The sequence below is a fragment of the Vombatus ursinus genome, unplaced genomic scaffold (assembly GCF_900497805.2).
Source record: "Vombatus ursinus unplaced genomic scaffold, bare-nosed wombat genome assembly UNPS02014874.1, whole genome shotgun sequence".
In the NCBI taxonomy this organism is placed as follows: domain Eukaryota; kingdom Metazoa; phylum Chordata; class Mammalia; order Diprotodontia; family Vombatidae; genus Vombatus; species Vombatus ursinus.
The window spans coordinates 13,266,695-13,291,172 of NW_020954652.1; the positions used below are offsets into that span (position 1 = coordinate 13,266,695).

The 24,478-nt window shown below is 37.1% G+C and overlaps 1 protein-coding gene across 1 annotated transcript in view; it reads left to right on the forward strand.

Annotated features, from left to right (window-relative positions):
• PPFIA2 (PTPRF interacting protein alpha 2) overlaps nucleotides 1-24,478 on the forward strand; it is a 664,632-nt gene that overhangs the window by 63,347 nt on the left and 576,807 nt on the right. The gene's annotated exons all lie outside the window — the stretch shown is intronic.

Consider the following 24,478-nt stretch of genomic DNA (forward strand, 5'->3'; position numbering starts at 1 on the left):
TATCTATCTATCTATCTATCTATCTATCTATCTATCTATCTATCTATGTCTCATTTTGTTTTTAGCAGCTATTAGTGTGAGCAAGTGCTAGTCCTGAAGTGTGGGGAGTAATACCCCAAGCCTCAGGTCCTTCTTACTGTTATTTTCTGAAGTCTGTCCTGAGGCTCAACTTTAGACTTTCTTCTCTACTCCTAAGGTACAGCAAGAGCCCCGGGTCATGTTGTCCCACAAATTATCTTACTGCATGCAGTCCCTATGGTGGCCGCAAGCTATAGCTGTCCTCTATTCCCAGGAACTGAAATCAGGGACTCTGCTCTCTTGCATGTACCCATAGCCAGCAGGGGCCCTGCCCGTCTGCTCCTGCTCTCACCAGGTGTGTGCCAGCTCCCTTTCTCTCACAGACACAGCCTGGGACATGTCCGATCAGCACAGTCATGCTTGGCATCCTTTGACTGTGGAAGGTCCTTCGGCCTTCTCCTACTCAGCGATCAGGACCCCGCCCCCATCACCCCTTGTCTGTGAAAGTTTCTAAAGCTGAGGCTGCCTCCCACCTCCCACCTCCCAATACCAGCTGCCCCCCCGGGGCTTATATGTTGATTCTGCCTGGAGGGGTTTGTACTTCCTTCAGACAGAACCTCTGATCTTAGAGGTATAGTCTTTCCTCAGGTCTTCTTAGGAGAACATTGCTTTATCCTGACTTTTGTTTATTTCTACTGCACTACATTCCCTTTGAGGCAATGTTTTGTCTTTTTCTGTGGAGGAAATTTGGAGAATAGAAAGTATTCTGACCTACTCTGCCCTCTTCCCAGAATCTTCTCTGTTTAGTTTTTTCTTTTTTTTTCTTAGTTTGTTTTGTGTAAGGTTCATTTCTATTTCTTTAGTAACAAATTAAAGCAAAAACCTTATAAAAACCCATTTCCCCTCTATTTGTTGTTCTAATTCCAGTGTCCTCATATACCTTTTCAGTGATCCAATTTAGTCCACTCATTTTCGTTTCCACCAGAGAATTGCAAGATGATTTGTACATGAGAATGGATGGTGTAACTGGGGCCCAGTGGGAAATTTACTTCTTGGAGCTTTAATTTTCTCTTAACTAAGATGTTCCTTATATCCTATGATCCTGTAAAAACAGTAATTTAGAATTATTCCATTAAAATACACTAGAAAGTTACTGTGTTCACATGGCTTTTTCAAGATGAATTCCTGGTACTTCATAATTTGAGATGTTTGTACCTTATCCTAGATATAGGATAATGAATCTTACTTTGAGTCATGACCATCATTGAAGAATCAAAAATACAAGTGACTAAAAGGTGACAAAAATATATGGTATGTATGAGTAAGCTACAATTTGTTATTGATGATAACTCAAATGCATAAAAGATGTGTGCCAGAGAAAGGAGAAGACTGGTTGTATAGTGGAAATGAGAGAGGAAAAAAAAGCAGATGGACAGTTCCTATGGCACATTGCTGCTAAAGTCTCAAAAAGTTGAGTAGCACCTTTATGGAGGATTTATAGAAATGGATTTGAGAACCTTGCAAAATGAGACAACAGAGGATGTGCTTCAGTACCACTTAGCCTTTGAAATTATGATCTATCAAGTATATAGCATCACAAGAGATTCCACTGTAGTTGATGAAGTAACTTAGAAGCAGACGTGTTACAATACTTAAGTATTCATATAATTCAAATGGTTGGATTTTTCCTGTGACGTAAGATCCTATAAATAAATGGTAATTTATTTATTGCCTGAATCTAAAATGAAATGCAACATCTTTTCTTGACATTAATAGAAGCCACATCTCTTAGTGAATTGAATTTAGGCCTTCTAATCTGAATATTCTCTATCCAACTCTTCTACAAGTTATGTGACCCTGGGCAATTCATTGAAACTCTACCTCCAACAACTCCCTCTGTCTAATTTCCCATCTCAGAAAAAATGTAGTCCATATGGGTGTAGACAGTTTCCACAGTGAGAGTTCCACATGCTGATAAAATCAAAGTTGCATACTGCATCTAGTTGCATACTGCTCTTAATAACCCTTTTATTAGAATAGAAGCTGAACTAGATATGGAATGAAAATAAATGAACAGCCCAAATGTTGCACTGTACAAATGTCCAAAGACCCCTCAGGAAACATCTAGAATGTTAGATAGATCCTTGATGAAAAATTTGTGAGAGGGCATCGATAGGAGCCTCAAATGATGAGAAGCCATGGATGAGTCATAATTTACATGGATGGAGAAAACATTCACATTTATGAGGTCATGGGTCCATTGAAATAAATACCCTGTGGTCGTTTCAATTTCTACTTGGTGCTCAGCATCCACATGTACAACAGTATCTGCAGTGTAAGAAAAATATGGATTGCAAAAAAACTAGAATGTGAAGTATATTTATTGATAAATACCACTTATGATATTGTTGGGCACATGAGAACAATGAAAAGATAACATTGCACAGTAATATAATATTGAAATTTCATATTACACCTAGTAATTAAATAATGCTAAGTCTGCAGAATGGTAAACACTCAGATGCTTATATTTTGCGAAAAATAATGGGGCCAGACATAATTATTTCCTAGATATAAAAGAGTAGTTTATAGGCATTATTGTGCCTAAATGGAAAACTTTTGAACTGGCAGATTTCTAAAACATGACTTCTGTTTTTATGTCCTAGGATATGAAACTCATTCAAGTAAAATGAGGAAATTTCCCAGTGTGCTTAAATATTGAATGGTGACAGTGTGTTTTAAAATGAGATGATATTTCAGAAATGGAAATGCCTATTAAAGATTCCTTAGCCAAGAAAACAGTGGGGCCAGATGGATATTTATAATTTATAACATGATATTCACATTCTACCAGATAAATATCTAAGTAGTCATACAGTTTAGGAATATGCTTAAACTGCCTTTTATGGTAAACTAAATTTATATACTCTTTTCAAAAGAGTATTAGTATTCTTATCACTAAATACTTATTATTATAACTCAAAGATCTTTCTGAATGGATCATCAAATGTATTTTCTATAAATATATATACCATCAATACAGATTTTATACATGTGCATATTTAAGTGTATGTGCTGCTCAATTTTCACATAATTGTATAGTAACACATAAGAGCTTGAGAGGCAGTATATCATAGTAGATAAAGAGCCAAACCATTGCATCAGGACAAGTCACTTAAGCTCCTGGTGCCCTAGACAACTCTATCCCTCTTAAGTTGCAGAACAGCTATTGATGTGAGGTGGAAGAGACAATTTCCTCAGTTTCATGGCAACTCCCTACACCAATGAAATTACAAGGTCTGACCAAAAATTTTACACACTAGCTTGACTTAGACTATATCATATACTATACTTTCGGGCCAGCTAGATTGCGCAGTGGATAGGGCACCAGCTCTGGAGTCAGGAGGACCTGAGTTCAAATCTGGCCTCAGACACTTGATGCTTACTAGCTGTGTGACCCTAGGGTAAGTCACTTAACCCCAGCTACCTCACCAAAAACAAACAAAAAAATGAATACTTTTCAGACAACTATGGGAAACAGTTATGAGATGGAACTTAAAAGAATTGGACTAGATCTCTCTGTTTCGACTACTGCCTCAATTATATTTTCTAGAATATTGTAGTGCTCATGATCCCAATGTATATAGATCATATTAGTATATTTCCACCTAGCCACTATCATTGGAGAATAGTGGCTATTCAGATGGGCAACAGCATTGCATCAGAGATGGAAAAGCAAAATTTTGGAGTTAGACTGGACCTCAGAAGCCTTCTGTGTAGTCTAACCCATATCTGAACAAAAACGCTTTTATTATATGCCTGACAAATTGTCTTCCAGCCTTTGCTTGAAGGCTTTCAGTACGTGACAGTCCACTAATTCTGGAATCAGTTTATTCCACTTTTGGATAGCTCCAACTGTTAGTCATTATTTTTGTACATTAAGCTTAAATTTGCCTATTTGTAACTTTTACCTATTTGCCCTATGTCCATCCTTAACATCTAAGCAAAGAAAAAAATTAATCTATTTTTAATCTATGAACATGTTCTTCAGATAAAGAGAACTATCCTGATACCTTTAAGTATTCTATTCTGCAAACAAATATCCGTGTTCTTTTCTTTTTAAAAATATTTTAACATTAATTTTTAAAAATGTCGAGTCCCAAATTATCTTCCTCCTGCTCCTCCCCCATTCATTGACAAAGCAAGCAATATGATATTAGTTATACATGCAAAATCATACAAAATATACTTCCATATTAGCTATGTTGTGAAAACAAAAGCAAGAAAAAAGTTCAATCTGCATGTAGAGTTCATTAGTTAACAGTCTTGGATCATTGTCTTGATCAGAGTAGCTAAGTCTTTCACATTTGATCATCACTACAATATTGTTGGTACTCTGGTTCTGCTCACTTCACTCTGCATCAGTTCATATGTGTCTTCCCAGGTTTTTCTGAAACCATCTTTTTTTTTTCTTTTGAAGTTTTAATTTATTTTATTTTTAATTCATAGATTAAAACGAGCATTTCCATAACATAGTATAACAAAAAAAGACAATAGCTCATGAGACTGCAAATCTATTATGTACAACTTGCCATTCCTTCTTTAAAAAAAATTCTGTCTTTCTTTGCAGAGGTTGTCTCCTCTTGCCTAGTGTGCACCCCTCTCTACATTCCTCCTCATAGAATCTCTAGTTTTCCTTAAGGTTCTTTAATGGCAATCTCTTACATGGGGTCTATATTTATCCTAGTATCTGATATTTATCTTTTTTATGGTAATTTTTATTTATTTTTTTTGTTTTCAACATTTACTTCCACAAGATTTTGAGTTCCAAATTTTCACCCCATCTTGCACCTCCCCCCACCCCAACATGGCATGCATCCTAAATACCCCTTCCCCTAGTCTGCCTTCCCTTCTATCTCTACCCCCCTTCTCTTATCCCCTTCCCCTTCAATTCTGAAAGCATCTTTTTTATTATTTCTTGTAGCACAGGAGTATTTTATCAGAATCATATACCACAACTTGTTCACCCATTCCCCAATTCATGGGCATCCCCTCAAATTTCAGTTCTTTTACACCACAAAATTAGCTGATATAAACATTTTTGTATGTATAAGTCCTTTTCTTTAATCTTTTTGGTATATAAACGTAGTCATGGTATTGCTGGGTCAAAGTGTATGTGCAATTTTATAGTCCTTTGGGTATACTTCCTAATTCTCCAGAATGGTTGGACAAGTTCACAACTCCATCAACAATGCATTAGTGTTCCTATTTTCCAACATCCTCTCCAGCATTTGTCATTTTCCTTTTCTGTCACGTTAGTCAATACGATAGGTATGGAGGTGCTGCCTCAGAGTTGTTTTAGTATGTATTTCTCTGATCAAAGTGATTTAGAGCATTTTTCATGTGACTATTGATAGTTTTGATTTCTTCTTCTGCTTTCCCAGCCCGGCACCATAGACCTTTCCAATCAACAATCCAGGTTGTCTTGGGCTGAAAATTTGTTTCATTCTGTTTTTTTTTGTGGGTTCTGCACTGTAGAATTTGTTTAGAACCATTTTTACAGGTATTTAGAGAGGTTTGGGGAAAAACTCAAGCAAGTCACTGCTTTTACTCTGCCCTCTTGGCTCCGCCCTCTGAAAATTGCCCTTTCATATCTTTGACCATTTATCCATTGGGGAATTACTTTTTTTGTTGTTTTTATAAATTTAGCTCAGTTCATTTTATATTTGAGAAATGAGCTCTTTATCAAAGAAACTTGTTATAACATTTCCCCCCAGTGTCCTGCTTTTCTTCTAATTTTGGCTGTGCTCATTGTGTTGATGCAAAAGCTTTTTAAATTTCATGCGATTGAAATTATCCATTTTACTTCCCAATATCTCTCTATTTCTCAGTTGGTCGTGAATTTCTTCCTTACACAAAGATCTGACAGGTAACATTTTCTGTAGTCTTCTAATTTACTTATGATATCACCCTTTATGTCTGAATCACTTATCCATTTTGACCTCATTTTGGTGTGTGGTACCCACATTCCTTTCAATCAATATTCATGTGATGTGATCCCAAGACCTTTTATTCTCCTGATTGCCCTCTTCTAGATGGCCTCTGGCTTCCTTCCTAAAATATGTTACCAAGAGATAAACACAACACATCAGACTCTCTGAAGTAGGGCAAAGGATGATAGGACTGCTATGAGAATCTAAATAATGTGAGCTCCTGTAGAGCAGGAATTGTCTTTTCTCTTAGTATTCCCAGCACTTAGTACATCACTTTGCACCTAGTGATAATGAAATACTTAATAAAATACTTTATTCATTCATCATAACATAGCTAAAGTTGTTTATAATCCTTAAAAATGCCATATCAATGTTGCTATTGTTATTAGTGCATGAGGTCACAAAGAGTTGGACACAAATGAAAGACAGCAACAAAATTGTTATTATTATGTCACTAATTAGGGATATGAAGCATGCTATGAATGTGGTAGAAAATACCCAGCAATAAAAATCGAAGAATGGGACTCTAGTCGTGAATGTAGCAATTGACAAGTTTGGGAATGATGAGCTATTGCTACATCTCTGGCCCTCAGTTTCCCTTGTCTATGAAATGAAGAGACTGGACTAATCAGTCTCTAAGGTCTTTTTTAGGTGTAATGTCCTGCGAGTCTGTGCTTTACTAAAATATACAAGATCAAGAGAAACAGTGGCAAGTAGTATGATAATTTCTTGGGGTTTGAGAAGTTCTTTTTTCATAACGGTTCTGTGAGGTAAATAGTATATTAATAGATTTTTAAAATGGCAACTGTGACATAGTATTTTTACTGCTATTATTAAGCATATCACAGGATGATGTTAACATTTTATGTCTTCTTCACATTAAAACTAGAAAACCCTGACCAGTCCTTATATTCAGGAAGCTTATGAGCCCACAAATACATCATCTCTCCTTAAAAAATGTTAAATATCTTTCTATTTATTTGGGTCCAGTGGTAGAGGTACTTATTTAGAAATTATAAGAACATATATTGGGAAAATGGGATTTTGATTGTCCTTAATATTGTTTTTCATTAATTTTCTATTCTGAGTATTTCCTCTTATGGTGACTCGTAGGTTTTGTGTAATGGTCAACGAGAAGCATTTTTTAAGTCGTAGACAGATGGATTTGTTTCTTAAACTTGTTCTGGTGTTCTATACATTGAAGCAGTGTCAGAATTTTTGTGCCATCTACAAGCTTTCAATAATATGCATTTTTTGTTTACATGGGTATGATTGTAGAGGCTGTAGGTGTGAATTTTAGCTTGCCCCTTTCTTCCTTCCCCACCTTATTAGAACATAAATTTCTTGAAAGCAAGGATCATATTTTAAATGTCTTAATATCCCCCAATGCTCTGGCACAGTGGATCATAGGATGATGACCTCATAGCTAGAATGGATGCCAGAGATTATCTAATTTATTGATGAGGAATCCAAGGACCAAAGGAGTTTTGACTTCCTTCTAGTTGTACAAGTAGTAAGTAAATGCAGGGCCCAAACTCAGGTCTTTGACCTCCAGAGTCAGGGCTCTTTCCATGATGACACAGAGGCCTCATGTCATGTAGATAATATGAGCTTAATCAAACTTTGAATGAAAGAAAAAATGAATGGATTGTAGTTGATCAATAAAAGTCCCACATTTTAAAAAAATCAAAGCTTTGTGCTTTGCAACTGCAACACCTTATTCCAATTGTTGTTTGCTCTTCCTTCTCGAAGAGGACAATGACATCAGGAAAGTGATGTCATGACTTTCAAGTGAATTGAATTTAAGTGAAGCAGGGCTATGTAAAGTCACCACCCTCACTCTCTCCTCTGGGTCCAGTGGCAAGAAATAGATCAGGATGAATGGGAATGGCCCCAGATGCAGTGGGAGACCTTGGCCTTTTTAAGCTAAGATCTTTCCCAGGTGTCAGTTTGTCTGAGACAATGCCTATTCAGTGATTAAAGCTGGGTAAAAATGAGACAAAGAATGGCCTCTTTAACCTAATTAAAAAAAATTCAATCTGGGAGGGGAAGACCCTTAGGTTTTTTGGCCAAAACAGAAACAATTGCTATTTACACTCAATCTGAGCCATCAGAACCAAACAATGGGACTAGGTCTAGGACCTATTGTTGGCCAATCCATGAGAGCCAGAGTGATTTGGTTTTACAGCATTATCCACAAAAATAATTCTAGCCTGTAAACCTCAAGATATCTTGCAAGGTTTCAGGGATCAAAACTTACATTCTTTTGGTTAGAGCACCCATTGGTAAGGGTATATTTCCTTTGTGGACAGAGGGAAAGGAGGGAAGGAAAGATAGAAGCAATGAGCTGCATTGCCCAACTGGAGCTGGTCAATTGGGTCCCAAGTGTGGGGGGGGGACTCACCATAAGAACAGAGGATTACACTAGCATCCTTTAATGTGTGTGTGTGTGTGTGTGTGTGTGTGCATGTGTGTGTTTAATCTGTAGGGGCTACCGTTTTATTTAGATGGAAATAACTCCATGACAGTCAGTTTAATTAGATTGTAGTATCATAGTACTTGGCTCAGAACTCAATAAAGCCCTAGTCACTAAATTTATTTTAGCCAGCTGTGTGATAGGTAATAATTGCTCAGGTCACAGTAGGCAAGCTCTTTCTCTGTTCTCTTCTATCTGTCATGCATACAGATTGTTGCTGGACATTGGAGGTGGTTTGAAGAAGGAAGGAAGGAGGGAGGGAGCTATGTTGATTTGCTATCACTTCTGCTAGGAAGATGGTTCTGTGATTATTATGGTTTGTAGAAGAAGCCAGGATGTCCATTTTATTCAGAAAATGTTTGCTTAGTTAAAATCATTATCAGAACATGTACATCAAGAATGGAAGGATGTGTAGTGGAAAATCAAGTCTAGACCTATGTAGACATAACAAATGAAACCCTTTGGCACAAAGATATTGGACATTGTGTGGGCCCGAGCTCATATCCAACTATAACTGTGGCTGTTCCCTCTTTAGGGAGGGAATCCCTATGAGACAGAAAAAATGCTTTATTGATAAAGACAATAATACTTTGCATTTCCACATCTGTTGTTTTGTTCTGGCCCTAAATGACAGAGCTAGAGTAGGCATAACTGTATTACTCACTGCAGATTAAACACATTTAAACATATTTTCCAGCCTCCATGCTTTCTCTCTTTTCTCTTCCAATTAAAATAGTGCTTATCCTTTCAAGTCTAGCTCAAGTAGCATTCCTCCATAAAGGCTTCTTTTATTCCAATCTGGAAGTGAGCTGGCCATCCTCTAAATTCTTACAGTACTTTATCTTTTTTTTTTTTTGCACGCAACATCAATGTTTTTGGATAACAGAGCCTAAGAAAGGGTAGTACTTTCCACTTTTCATATGCCCTTTCTAAAATTTGAAGGCTTCTTAATCATAGATCTAGTCCTGAAGACACTTCAGAGGTCATTTAATTGAAACTGATCTTTTTACAGATGAGGAAATTGAGGCCCAGAGGCTAAATGACTTGCTCACATAGGCAGCGTCGGAAGCATAATTTGAACTCCAGGACCTCCAACTCTGGAGCCATTATGTTTTCTAATATGCTGCTATTAGATCCATAAAGGGCCTAGGAAATTATCAAATCCAATTGCCTCCTTTTTACAGGAAACTGACTCAGAGAGGTGGTTTGCCCCAATTTAAGTACTGCTAAGCTTGTCTAGTGCTTTTCTCTTTATTCACTTTCCTGTCCTTTCTTTCTTCCTTCCTTCCTATCTGTTTGTCTGTCTCTTTGTCTGTTGTGCCTATTTTGTGTTATAGTTATTTTTATATGTCATATATTATATCCCCTACTGTTTCAGAAAATCATTGTAATGACTGCTGTTGATTTCTTTGTCTTTCCTTCAGTGCTAATCCAGGTGTTAGGCTTCTGACAGATACTTAGGATAGCTAAATAGCACAATGGATGGAGTTTTGAAATTGGAATCAAGAAGACCTGAGTCCATACTACTTTGTAACCCTAAGCAAGTCACTCCATTTTTTAGTTTCTCAGTTTCCTCATCTGTAAAATGGGCATAATCACAATAATACTCATACCTTACAGGGTTTTTGGGAGGCCCAAATGATATAGCTTTTGTAAAGTGCTTTACAAATTTCAAAACACTGTTTAACTGTTAGCTATCATCGTTAATATTTACTATTTTTCACTAAATTTAATTCTACACATTTTTATAGACAAAGAAATCAAGGCCTACTTGTGATTTGCCCAAAGTAAATAAATGCCAAATTAGGATGAGGATTGTAGTTTACCAGTTATTCTCTGGTGCTTTTTTCATTTTCCTACTGATATTTCTGTGGAACTTCTCACACAACATGCAGTACCCTGGCCAGCTGTATGCAGTTTAAAAGTTGCAGTATCAACCCTGCTTTGACGAAAGTTATTGTCTTAATTAACAGAAGCCATTTAAATAATTAAAGTATATAAGTGGACTATTTGATTTATTACTGCCTGTACCAATTTTCTGGTGTTTCCATGATGACTGGAAATCATGGAATATTTCCATCTCTGAAGATGTAAGGTTGAAGACCACCTACAGGACAATGGACAGTGGAGAGGTATATGCTAGGCATGAGGAAGCTGCAACAGATTTCATGGTATGTCAGAGAAGTGGCATAAAGGTTATCAGAGAATAACCCATATTTAGTTCTATACCTGTATTTGTGTATCTATAACTATCACTATCTTTCTGTATCTCTATGTGTCTCTCTGGAAAAGAAGATGAGTGATGTTTATATTATAGCAAGAGCTAGGGACTTTATCTGTGTGGATGCAAATATCAAGACAGCTTGAGGAAGGCCAAGAGTCCCATTGGCTGGGCAAGCATGGATGGATTGCCACCATCCTTCACTGGAGAGAGCACCATCGTTAATGAGATCGCAGATCTAGTAACTGAGTGCCCTGTATCCAGCTATTCTAGTGGACTTTAATTATTATGTTTTATTAACCAACAAAGGAGAGGTAGCATGGTATAATAGTGTATTGAGAGTAGATATTGAAGACAGGAAGACCTAGGTTCAAGTCTTCCCTCTTACCCATATTGGCTTATGGCTCCAAGCAACACTCTATATAAATCACAGAGAATGTTCTGACTTTCATTGGTATGGGTCACAGGGGTGGGGAACATGTGGCCCTTTAGGTTCTCAAGTCTAACCCTAAAGGGCCACATGTGACTTTGAAGCTGCAGGTTCCCCACCCTTAGCATAGGACATTTACTAACCTGCAAATCCCCTTTACCAATCAATTCATGGATCCAAATACTTTCCAGTTCACTATTCTAAAAGAATGCTAACTAAAATAAGTGCTCTGCCAAGCCATAAAAAGAGACATTTAAAACTTACAAAAAGATGGCTTTATTCACTATAGTAGATAAAAACATTTTAACTTCAGAATATTCAATTGACATTCTTAAGCTTTATTTTTATAACTTGCCTAAGTTTAGTAATATTTAGCTCACAGCCAAAAGATGACAGAGAGAGTAATGGGAAACATGAGCATTCTTTTCCTGGTTCATATTTTTTTGGACAGCCACATTACTTAAAGTAGACAATGTGATAACGGGATAGAAATACTGAAATATTTGTTTCCCTCCCAGAGTTTTTAGTTGACAATTCATTATGAAGAAATTCACAGAAAACATCATGGTCTGCAACCTAATCCAATCTTGATTTTTTTAAAATAAATTTATTTATTTTTAGTTTTCAACATTTACTTCCACAAGATTTTGAGTTCCAAATTTTCACCCCATCTCGCCCCTCCCCCACCCCAAGATGGCATGCATTTTGAATACCCCTTCCCCTAGTCTGCCTTCCCTTCTATCTCTCCTGCCCTTCTCTTATCCCCTACCCCTTCTATTTTCCTGTAGGGCAGGATAGATTTCTGTACCCCATTTCCTGTATTTCTTATTTCCCAATTGCATGTGAAAACATTTTTTTAAACATGTGTTTTTAAAACTTTGGGTTCCAAATTTCCTCCCTTCCTCCCTTCCCACCCACCTTCATTGAAAAGGCAAGCAACTCAATACAGGTTATACATGTGCAGTTATGCAAAACACTTCCATAGTAGACATACTGTGAAAAACTAACTCTCCCTTAATCCTATCCTGCCTCCCCCATTTATTCTATTCTTTCTTTTGACCCTGTCCCTCCTCAGAAGTATTTGTTTCTGATTACCCCTGTTCCCAATCTTCTCTCCTCTCTATCATCTCCCTACTCTCTTGTCCCCTTCCCCCCCCCCATTTTCCTGTAAGGTAAGACAGATTTCCATACCCAATTGAGTGTGTATGTTATTCTCTCCATAAGTGAAATCCTATGAGAATAAGATTCATTCGTTCCCTCTCATGTTCCCCAGTTTCCCCTCTACTGTAAGAGCCTTTTCTTTTATGGGTTTTTTTTGTGAGATAATTTATCCCATTCTACCTCTCTATTTCTCCATTTAGTATAATCCTCTCTCACCCCTTAATTTTATTCTCCAGATATGACCCCTTTATCTTCAACTCACCCTGTGCCCTCTATCTATCCATCTATCTATCTATATATCATCTATCTATCATCCATCGATCTAGTGATCTATCTATACATATATATGTGTATATATATATATATATTTACATACATACATATATTTTTTCCCTCCAACTATCCTAATACTGACAAAAGTCTCATGAGTTACAAATATCATCTTTCTATGCAGGAATGTAAACAGTTCAACCTTAATAAGTCTCTTATGATTTCTCTTTCTTGTTTACCTCTTCATGTTCCACTTGACTCTTGTATTGGAAAGTCAAATTTTCTATTCATCTCTGGTCTTTTCATAAAGAATGCTTGAAAGTCCTCTATTTCACTGAATGACTATTTTTTCCCCTGCAGGATTATACTCAGTTTTGCTGGGTAGGTGATTCTTGGTTGTCATCCTATCTCCTTTGCCCTCTGAAATATTCTATTCCATGCCATGTGGTCCCTTAATGTAGAAGCTGCTAAGTCCTGTGTTATCCTGATTGTGTTTCCACAACATTTGAATTGTTTCTTTCTGGCTGCTTGTAATATTTTTTCCCTTGACCTGGGAACTCTGAAATTTTGCTACAATATTCCTAAGAGTTTTACTTTGAGGATCTCTTGCAGGAGGAGATTGGTGGATTCTTTCAATTTCTGTTTTGCCCTCTGGTTCTAACATATCAGGGCAGTTTTCCTTGATCATTTCTTGAAATAAGACGTCTAGGCTCTTCTTTTGATCATGGCTTTCAGATAGTCCAATAATTTTTAAATTCTCTCTCCAGAATCTATTTTCCAGGTCAGTTGTTTTTCCAATGAGATATTTCACATTGTTTTCTAATTTTTCATTCTTTTGGATTTGTTTTGCAGTGTCTTGATTTCTCATAAAGTCACTAGCTTCTAATTGTTCTATTCTAATTTTTAAGGAAGTATTTTCTTCAGTAAGCTTTTGGACTTCCTTTTCCATTTGGCCAATTCTGATTTTGAAGGACTTTTGCTCCTCATTGGCATTTTGGACCTCTTTTACCATTTGAGTTAGGCTATTTTTTAAGGTGTTATTTTCTTCAGTATTTTTTGGGGTCTCCTTTAGCAAGCTGTTGACTTGTTTTTCATGATTTTCTTGCATCACTCTCATTTTTTCCTCTGCTTCTCTTACTTCTCAAAATCCCTTTTGAGCTCTTCCAAGGCCTGGGACTGATTCATATTTTTCTTGGAGGCTTTGGGTATAGGAGCTTTGGCTTTGTTGTCTTCTTCTGGTTGTATGTTTTGATCTTCTTTGTCACCAAAGTAAGATAATATAGTCTGACTCTTTTTGCACTGCTTGCTCATGATCCCAACCAATTACTTGAGTTTTAAACTCTTTGCTAAGGTAACAGTCTGCTTCCAATGTGGAGAATGTACTGTCCCACGCTTCGGGGGTTTATACAGCTATTTTCAGAGATACTTCTAGGGACCTGTAAATTTTCAGTTCTTCCAAGGTGGTATGATAAGGGACGAGGTGTTTTCTCTCCACCACCACAACAAGCTCCACCACGACCAGCACTCATCCTCACCCTATGACCACTCCCTCAGAACTGTGACCCAGATCCAAGCACCAGTAAAGCAAGAGATTCCTGCCTCAGCCCTGTCAAAGAGATCCCTGCAATCCCCCTCTGATCAGCCACTCAATTCCCCCTCAGTCTGTGGGCTAGAAGCTCAGGAGGTAGCCACCATCCTGGGCTGCACTCGGGACTTGCAGCTGAGATCTAGCTTCTCTCTCACTGTAGTCACAGACTTTTCCCACTGACCTTCTAAGTTGTCTTTGGTGTTCAGTCCTCTGAGGCCTACTCCAGGGTCACTGCGGCTAAACTGCACTCTTCTCCCCACCCACTGCAATACAACTTTCTGATCAACCATCCAGGTTGTCTTGGGCTGAAAATTTGTTTCATTCTGTCTTTTTGTGGCTTCTGCTGCTTTAGAATTTGTTTAGAGCCATTTTTTAACAGGTATTTGGAGGAGTTTGGGGGAGAGCTCAAGCAAGTCACTGCTTTCACTCTGCCATCTTGGCTCCGCCCCCCCATCTTGATTTTGAAGAGAAGATTTCTTCAGTGGTATTTTTCCCCCATCAAATATGTGCTTTTAGAAAAGGAAATGCAAAGCAAACAAAAAATGGCATTAAAATACACACACACAAACACACACACACACACCCCTCTTCCTACCCCATGGTGGATTTGATCCATTAAGCTACATTGTCATTGATCTTTAAGATTATTTTGCATATAGAACATCGAATTTCCTTTGATGCCATGGTTTGTATTCTGATGTTTCTGCAAGACCTTAAGTGGAATCTTTTTAAGTGTGTCTTGATAATTTTCTACCAAAAAAAATGATGGTTTTCTGATGATATATTTTGGCCACTTGGAATACACAATAAGATAGGGTTAACATTTGACAGGGTTTGTGATTTTATTTTTTAATGCACAATAGTGCCACATTTCTTCTTTAAATCAAGGCTATCTCTGGCAAGGACTACTCCCTGCTTTGTTGTTCACTTGTTTTCAGTCATGCCTGATTTTTTGTGATCTCATTTGGGGTTTTCTTGGCAAAGATACTGGAGTGGTTTGCCATTTTGTTCTCATTTTATAGATGAGGAAACTGAGGCAAACAAGGTTAAATGATTTGCCCCCGGTCACATAGCTAGTAAGTGTCTGAGACTAAATTTAAACTCAGGATGAGGAGTCTTCCTAATGCCAAGCCCAGTACTCTATTCACTGTGCCATTTAGATGTCCCTATCCCCACCTCATTGAACTCTCCCTATCTGTGACAGAGTTAAAATAAGGAATAACATCTGATGGAGTGATTGCATGTAGTGATCACATACACTATATTCTCATCTTACCTCTGCTTCTGGGACACGGGGAATGGTGGTGGTGGTATATATTATTAACTTTTCATCAGGGCCTCCAATGGTTTTTCATTTAATCAAGGAATTTCCTTGTGGTGATCTTTTTCATTTATATTGCTGTAGTCATGGTGTGGTTTGCAATTTCATAGATAATGTTACCTTTGGGTCACTGATTAATTAAAATATTTTAGGGAATAGTCCATTTACCTTTTTTGATGGAATGTGATAATCCAATGTATTAGAAGAAACAGCATCTTAAAGCTGATTGCTTAAACATTTTTCTTGTTTAAATATTTTAATTTAAATAATATTTATATTGGTGATTATTAAATATTATTAATTAATATTAAATAAATTAATTTAAATAATATTAAATTATTTAAATATTTCAGTATAACTAACCAATTTTGTAATCCTATGGCTTTTCTTTTTCACTTTTAAAATATTATTTTGAGAAGTTACACAGGCTCCACTAGATTGCTAAAGAAGTCTGTTTCACACATAAAAAAAGGTTTTCAGAAGCCTTGCTCTAGAGCAAAATTTTGATGAGTTAGCTCCATTGACTTAATCTATTTGGAATTGGGCAAGCAAGAAGAATTAAAACATAAATCTCTTACTGTCCAATGCATGCAACAGTGAAGTAAAAATGAAAGGGAAAAAAAAGGCGATTAGTTGGGCCAGCTTTCACCCGGTTTTTGTACTTAGAAAATTCAATCCATTTCAAGGAGTAATTAATGTAGTAAAGGAGTAATGGTGGGTCCTTCCTCAGAAATAGCAGTTTGGAAGAAGGGAAGGTTTAGAGGGAAAGATAAATAGTTTTGTTTTGGACATGTCAAATTTAAGATGTCTCTAAGACATGTGATTTGAAATATTCAGTGAACAATTGGTGATATGGTATTACTCCAGGAAGAGACTAGGACTGGATAGTTCTATCTATCTAGGGATAGATAGGCATATAGATCTTGATCTATGTATCTGTGGGGCACCTGCCTTGAGATGACAATTCAATCCATGGGAGCTGATGAGGTTACCAAGGGAGAGAGTGTAGAGAGAGAAGAGAGTCTAGGACAGGACTTTGGGGAAACCCATAGTTAGGGTTATGAAATGGATGATTAGCCAGTAAAAGATACTAAGAAGGGGACAAGGAATCAGATAAAAAATGAAGACAACCAGGAGACAGTAACTCAAGAACATGAAGAGGAGATGAGTATTTAGGAGCGGAAAGGGTATTTATTCATCAGCGTCCAAAGGAGCAGCTAACTCAAGAACAATGTGAACTCAAGAAAGAACATTACATTTGCCAATTGCAATTGGTAATTTTGGTGGAAGTAGATCCTGTGGAATGATGCCATTGTAGTAAACAGTTGAGGAGGAAATGAGAGGAGAGGAACCTGAAGGAGCAGGAGTTTGTGGGGAAAAAAGGAAACAGACATGGAGGAGGATAGCGTGAGGGAATTGACTGCCATGTGGTGTCCATCACCATCCATGTGACTTTCTCCTCAAACAAAAGAGCTTTTCCTGGCTATCATTTCCTTAGCTTCTTCAGGGCAGGAACTATCCTTCTTTTGGATTTCTTTCCACAGCTCAATGGTTGACACATAGTAAGTGCTTAATCAATATTCTTCATACCTACCTTCATTCATCATGACTTTCATTAGTTTTAAGATTTAGTCAAATGAAGAAATGCAGTATTATTCCCTGAGTAATCTTTACTTGTTCAGCACTAATTATAAGGTCATGCCAGCTTATAACAACATGCTATTTTTCTAAGAAAGCATGCACATGCATACATAATGAAGTGTATATGCTTCTCCCCTTTTTTATTCCTTTCATTCCAGTACATTTTTCTTTCCTTTTTAAATTTTTTTCCATGCTCTTCTGATTTATTTGATTTTATTTTTAATTTATGGAATAAAACAAACATTTCCATAACATACTACAATTAAAAAAAAGATGATGCATATGATACTGCAAATCTACTATGCACAACTTGCTGTTCCTTTCAAATATACAATGAAATTATCATGTAAATTTCTGTTTTTCTCTCCCCCTAACCACATCCTTTTTCCTATAATATTTCTTTTCATCATATTCAGGAGCTCTTGTTACCTGAACCACTTTTGAACCATGATATTTATTGGGAATGACTATTTACATGAAGGAGAATATGAAAAATTAGGAGTTTAGATTCATTTGAAGTTGTAAGATTTTTGGATTTATTTGTCTGGCATATTTTAGATACATTTCTTTACCTGTGACATCATGGATTATTTCACAATGATACAGTCTGACCTGACTCAGAGGAAAGACTGACAGATGGCACTTAATTACCATTGATTTTCAGATTTCCAAGCCATAAATGTACTTACTTATGTATTAAGAATAGATAATACAATACAATTGTACTTCTTGCTTCAAGACAATTCAATATAGTGAACAGTTATTAAACAGCTGTCTTGTGTAAAACATGGCAGAAGATTTATTACTAAAAGAATTTCCAGCCTATACTTTCTTTCTTTATTTAGAAGAGGAATGGTTAAAATAACCTAAATATCTTAAAATAAAGTTGATTCTGGCTGGGTGAATCAGGCCCCTTCAGAGAGGAGGAAATCTACAAAAAAAAGACATCTAGAGCCATGAATCAATATCATAGTTTGGTTCCTGACTCTAAAATATTTCTCCCAAATCCTGTGTACAATTTAAGGTTTGCTCACTTAAGCTCCTACAATGTGCTAGGCACTGTGCTAAGTGCTGGGGATACAAAAAAAGGGAAAAAGACAGAACCTGCCCTAAAGGAGTTCACAGTTTATTGGGGAGAGACAAGGTGCAAACAACCATGTACAAACTGCATATAGGCTAAATTGGATGAAATGGCATTAGAATGAAAGACTTCCTATAGAAGGGGAGATCTCTTTTTTGTCTATGTAAGCATAAAACTGAATAGTTCCTATCATTTATGGGACATGTGAGGTTGGGCTATTGTCTAAATAAAACTACCCTCTCAAGAGCACTTCTGTATACAGTTTCATTACTTGGAACAGAAACAGGACGCAGTAAGTTTTTATGAAGCGGGTGTGCTTCTTGTATTCTTCATGTCTTCCTGTTTTATATACTATCAATAAACCCTGTAGTTAGAACACCTTACTGCGAGACCTTGTCTGTGTTCCTTGAATTCCCAAATATAACATAATAGTTCATCAAAACCAGGGGTCGGTAACCTGCAGCCCTGAGGCCACATATGGCCCTCTAGATCCTCAAGTGAGGCCAGTGGACTGAGGCCTTGAGGCCGCAGGTTCCTTTCCCTCAATCAAAACTATCTTATTTCAAATAGATTTGACCATAACTGAAAATTATCTTAAAGAACTTCTGTTCTTTCCCAACTTTTGCAAGATAAGAGGCTTTCTAGTGTTATAAAAATATTTCAGCATGATGTATTAACCAAAAAAAGACCTTTATTAAAAACCAAAAACAAAAACCAAAAAAAAAATCATTTTGTCTTTGAGGTCTTTTTCAAACATTTGCCTGAAATAGGATTTTGAATATTATACTTCCAGCTGTACTTATGTGCTGATGTTTTCAAAATAAAGATGGTGAATAGAATTGTTTAATTTTTTCTAATGTATGACTGACTTTAAATCTATTTTTTTCTTATTTCACTGGTGACTCTGTGTGTCATCAGTGTGTATGGGTGTTTCTGTGTGTGTGTGTGTGTGTGTGTAATATTTGGAAAGGATGATGAAGAGATGAAGATAAGGGTTTTTTTGAAGGTATATTTTCTTAGAATTACCTTAATTCATTGATGCCATTGCTATCTCTTTGAAAGAGCTGAACTAAAATTAAGAAAAAAACAGTTATTGCATCCAAATCTTGCTGTCTTTGTATTTTAACTAGAATTAATGAAATGATGAAGCAATCAGCTATCTCAGTGTGGTGGCTGAAAGCTTTGTGGAACTTTGGAATCCTGCATTAAATTGGTACCACAGGTTTGAGGCACTTTGTGGGTCTATACTCCTCTCTACATAACTGTGATCTCTGACCAATGTCTTTACCACTTAGAGTCAGGCAAAGGACATAATTAGTTAAAAACAATGGAATCTAAGGAAAGTAAGAAATAAATAATAGCTAGTATAAATGCAGTGCTTTAAGGTTTGCAAAAACACTTTACATTTATTATTTTATTTGAAAGGGAAAAAAACTGAAAAAAAATACTTTAGAATAAGCAAACATCATTTCACCAAGTGATATTATGGAGTGATAATAGGTATACATTACCTCGGGATGGACTGAGGAAATGATAAAGATTCAAGAGTGGAATCAAAAGACCCTCTGGGAGTGAGAGCTGCATGAACTCAGTCAGCAATAAGTTAACAAAGAAATGTTGAAAATATGATAGATTCATGTGGATCTGTTCAAATGTAGGGGTTTATAGGCCAGGTCATGGCCATTAAAAAAGAACAACAAGAAGAAAAGGGTTAACCTCAAGAAGCTTGTACTTGGGAGTTTATGTAAGTTATTCAAAGAATGAGTGGTGACATTGAAACATATCAGTATAAGGTATAAACATTTAGCACTTCAATCAAGTAAGCATTTAGTAAGGCCTACTCTATGCCAGGTTCTCTGCTAAGTGCTGGGGATACAAAAAAGGAGAGGACAGTCCCTGCCCTCAAGGTACTTACAATCTAATGGAGGAGAGGATGTGTGAACAAATATATACAAAGCAAGCTATATATAAAGGATAAATAGGATATGATTAACAGAGGGAAGGCACTAAAATTAAGAGGGATTGGGGAAAGCTTCAAGTAAACAAAGGGATTTTATTTCAGATAGGACTTCAAAGAAACTAGGCAGGTCAGCAGGTGAAGCAGTAGGAGAGAGAACGTTCCAAACATGAGGGTCAGCCAGGGAAAATTCTCAGAGCAAAGACATGGCAGAGTTTTTCCACAGATTAAGTTTTTAATAATATATTTTAGTATATAAAAATGGGTTGTTGAGTGAGTTAATCATAACATAATTGAGTTGCAGATTATGGCTGTGGTCCCTTTATAAAGCAGTTCATCAGTCATAATATTATAATTAAGGCTGGAAGGACATCTCAAGGACAGCTCTCAAGGACATCTAGTTTGACTCAGTTTACAGATGACAAAAATGATGCCCTGAGCATTTAAGTATCACAATATCACACAGCTGGTAAACCGCAGGTGGGCAGGTAGGTGGTTTAGTGGATGGAGGGCTGGTCCTAGAGTCAGGAAGACCGATCTTCCTGAATTCATATCTGGGCTCAGACACTTGTTAGTTGTGTGACTCTGGGCAAGTCACTTAACCCTGTTTGCCTCAGTTTCCTCATCTGTAAAATGAGCTGGAGAAGGAGATGGTAAACCACCCCACTATCTTTGCAAAGAAAACCCCAAATGGTATTATAAAGATTTAGACACGACTGAAAAATGACTGAGCAACAATAGTAAACCTCAGAGGTTGGGTCCCCTGCTAGAGTAAGTACTCTTTCACCATACCACAGTGTTTCTCTGATTCATCAATACAGAGTTTCCCCCAATCGATTGTTGTTCACAGTAGGGGTAAGACAAAAAAAATGCGTGCATGAATCAGTAGAATTCACCCTTTGAAGCTTTTGCTCAAATTCATTGTAATCCCTGCACTAGGAAATATAACCATAGGATATTGTGCATGTAGGAAATTATTCTATTCCATAGGATTATAATTTTTTGTGTTCTCTCTCTTCATCTGTGCCTTATGGTTTCCTTGCCTTCCATCAGGACTCAGCAAAAGTCTGACCTTCTCCAAGAAAGAAGCCTTTCCCAGGCTTCCTTAATCTTAATGCCTTCTTTTTGGGATTATTTCCCATTTATCCTACATATACCTTGTTTGAATGTTTTTCGCATGTTATTTCCCTCATTAGATTGTGAGTCCCTTGAGAGCAAGGACCATCTTTTGCTTTTCTTTGTGTTTTCAGTCTGTCTGCCCAGTGCCTAGCAAATACTTGGTGCTTAATATATGCTTGTTGACTTGCCCAGAAAGGACCTTGAAAATAGCTGAGTCCAATGCCATCCTTGTATACATATGAAGTGATAGAGGATTAGAGGGAAAGTGACTTGCCCAAGACAGGTAGTTAGTTGATTTGAGATTAGAACCCAGATACTCAGACTCAAAATCCAGGCTGCTTTCCATCATTTTCATTTGCCTTATATAGTTAGAACAAATCCTTGGTTATTACATATTAAAACCACAAGATCCACAGAGCTGGATTAATGTCAAATGTTATTGCTATAGTTATTAAAATTAATGAGGTAAAGGCAGATTAAACTTATTAAAATACATTAAAATTCTATGTATATGTGACCCCCATTAAGAATTAGATTAGTGCTTCTGTTTATACACATTCAGCTCAGTCATATGTAGGAATGGTATTTGTGCTGATTACAGTGTGCGACATTGTGATAAAAATAATTTTCTGTTACGAAAATGAGGAGCTAGGAGATAGACCGAGATCAAGGGGGTGGTGGTAAATTAATGGCCACAGGCTTTCATAAATGGTATGCATCTGAGGGTCCTTGAACATGTGTTTACAGCTTGTTTGAGCCTGCCTCTCTGTAGCTTGTGCACCAGCCTTCCCGATAAATCTTCAGTCCATTTCTCATCACTCATCTCTTCACTTAGTCAGCCTCACCCCCGCCCCCTCCTTTAATGATAGACTCAAAGCCATGTTACATATCTCATTAAAACCTTAATAGCGGGAAAATATGCTTTGAAATTAGGAAATGATTGGATTTTCTGCATAAAGTGCCCCTTTCAGCAATGGTTTTCTGCATCTTGAAGGTGAAGGTAAGATATTTCTGGGAAATGTAATTTTACTCATGGTTCCCCCCCACCAACACCTCAATTTATAAAATTGTGCCTGACAGAAAACCACTCAATGCACAAATGGGAAAAAATAAAACAATAAATAAATAAAACATAAAGCAACTTCAGATAGTAAGAAAATTAAACTCCCTCCAGGTTGGTTATAGGGAATTTTTTTTTTAGAAAAACTTGCACTGTGCCCTGAAGATAAAGAGTTCTGTCTGATCAAGGGTGGTAGAGTGTTCCAGAAATATTAGTCCTACATGAAAAAGATTTTGCAGCAGTGGCCTGCTATTTACATTAGGGAATTGTGTACACAGGTGTACCAACTAATCTTAATTGTCAGAATGGAACACAGGTAAGTAGGAGAAAGGAGGATCTCAGGGAGATTGGTAAATGTGATGCTTCCTTAAGCAAATACTGACAGAGTAGTTGCTGTCTATGTGAAGTCCTGGGAAAAGAAAGGAAATAGATTGATGAAATAGATTTTGCTGTCAAGGCCATCCCATCAAATTGCTGGAACCCATTTGTGAAAAAGCTTAAGGCTTCTATTTGAAGAAAAAGAATGTAAATACTAAAAAAAAAAAGTTCAGGCTAGTGGACCGAAATATGGGGACATCTTTCTCAGTTTTAATCATGAAAATTCAATGCATTTTTGCAGGTAGCTGGGAGACCCTGGGATTCTCTCTTAACTTCCATGAGTGAGTGAGTGAGTGAATGAATGAATGAAAAAGCATGCGTTGATCACTTCCTAGGTTCCAGCACTGTTCGTAGGGGATACAAATCTGAAAGGAAAGACAATTTGTGCCCTCAAGAAGCTTATATTTTAATCAGGGAGTGTAAGCCTGGAAAGGGGCACTTTGACCCAAAAAGTTTCAGAAATGGTGGGTTGGATTGTAGGGGAATAAATTGATAAAGCTGATCCAGGAGCAGGACACATTTTATTTGCTCATCCAATTTGTGAGCTTCAGGTATGAAACAAATATGGATGTGATGAGTCTTTGCATTATTTACCTGACTGATTTTATTGTGAAGAAGCAATTTTTAAACCTTAGAATGTAATAACAAAGTAGATTATTATAATTAAACTGTTAATAAAAGATGAGTATAGATCCATAATCTTTACTGAAGGGCTCTAGGGAGGGTTGAGGATTGTATCTCTACCTCTTTAAAGTTTAACACCTTTTAAAAATTTTATCTAAACCACAGTGAGTTGAGGAGCCTCAGAGGACATTTAATCTAATCTCCACCTAAACAGGCATCTCATTCGTCATATCCCCAACAAGAGATCATAGAACCTCCAATTTAAGAGCTAGAAATGGGGAACCCTTATTTCCTATGGTAGCCCATTCCACTTCTGGGATGTCTGTATGTAATTGCTAGGAAATATTGCCTTGTAGTTAGGTGTTGCAGTGGATGGAGCACTGGGCCTGGAGTCAAGAAGACCTGAGTTTAAATGTGGCTTCAGTCACTTAGTGGCAGTGTGACCCTAGGCAAGACACTAAATCCCGGTTGCCTCAGTTTCCTCATAGGTAAAATGAACTGGAGAACGGGAAATGGCAAACCACTCTAGTATCTCTGCCAAGAAAACCCCAAAAGGGGTCATGAGGAGTTGGGCACGACTGAAAAGGACTCAACAACAGAATTGCCTCGAATAGAGATGAAATCTGTGCCTGTTTAATTTCCACCCATTGCTCCTCATTCTTCTCTTTGAGAACATGCAGAACAAGCCTAATCCCTCTTACACATTAGAGCCTTCCAAACCCTTCAAGTACGGTACATGAAGCCTACTCTTTTTCCTGACTGATTGTCCCTAGCTCCCTGATTTAATCTTTATTTGCTCTAGTTTCCAGCCTCTTAATCATTCTACTCTCCCTCTTCTGGATATTCTCCAGCTTAGCAACATCCTTCCTAAAAAGCAACCCCCAAATTGAACATAGTAAGTTGACAAGATGAGGCTTGACTAGAGCTGAAATATCAGCTTCTCTGGATAGTCCCTTTTTCAGCTGCTCCAGATTAGTTATTCTCAAGTGTCATCATCCTTGACCTCTGTTGGATTGGTAATGTTGATTGCCCCTCTGTTGGACGTAATTGTAGCTCAGCTGTCTTAAGGAAAAACAAGGGCCAGGCCATGACCAGCATCCCTTTTTGCCATAAATAGACTGCTAATATCCCGAATGGTGA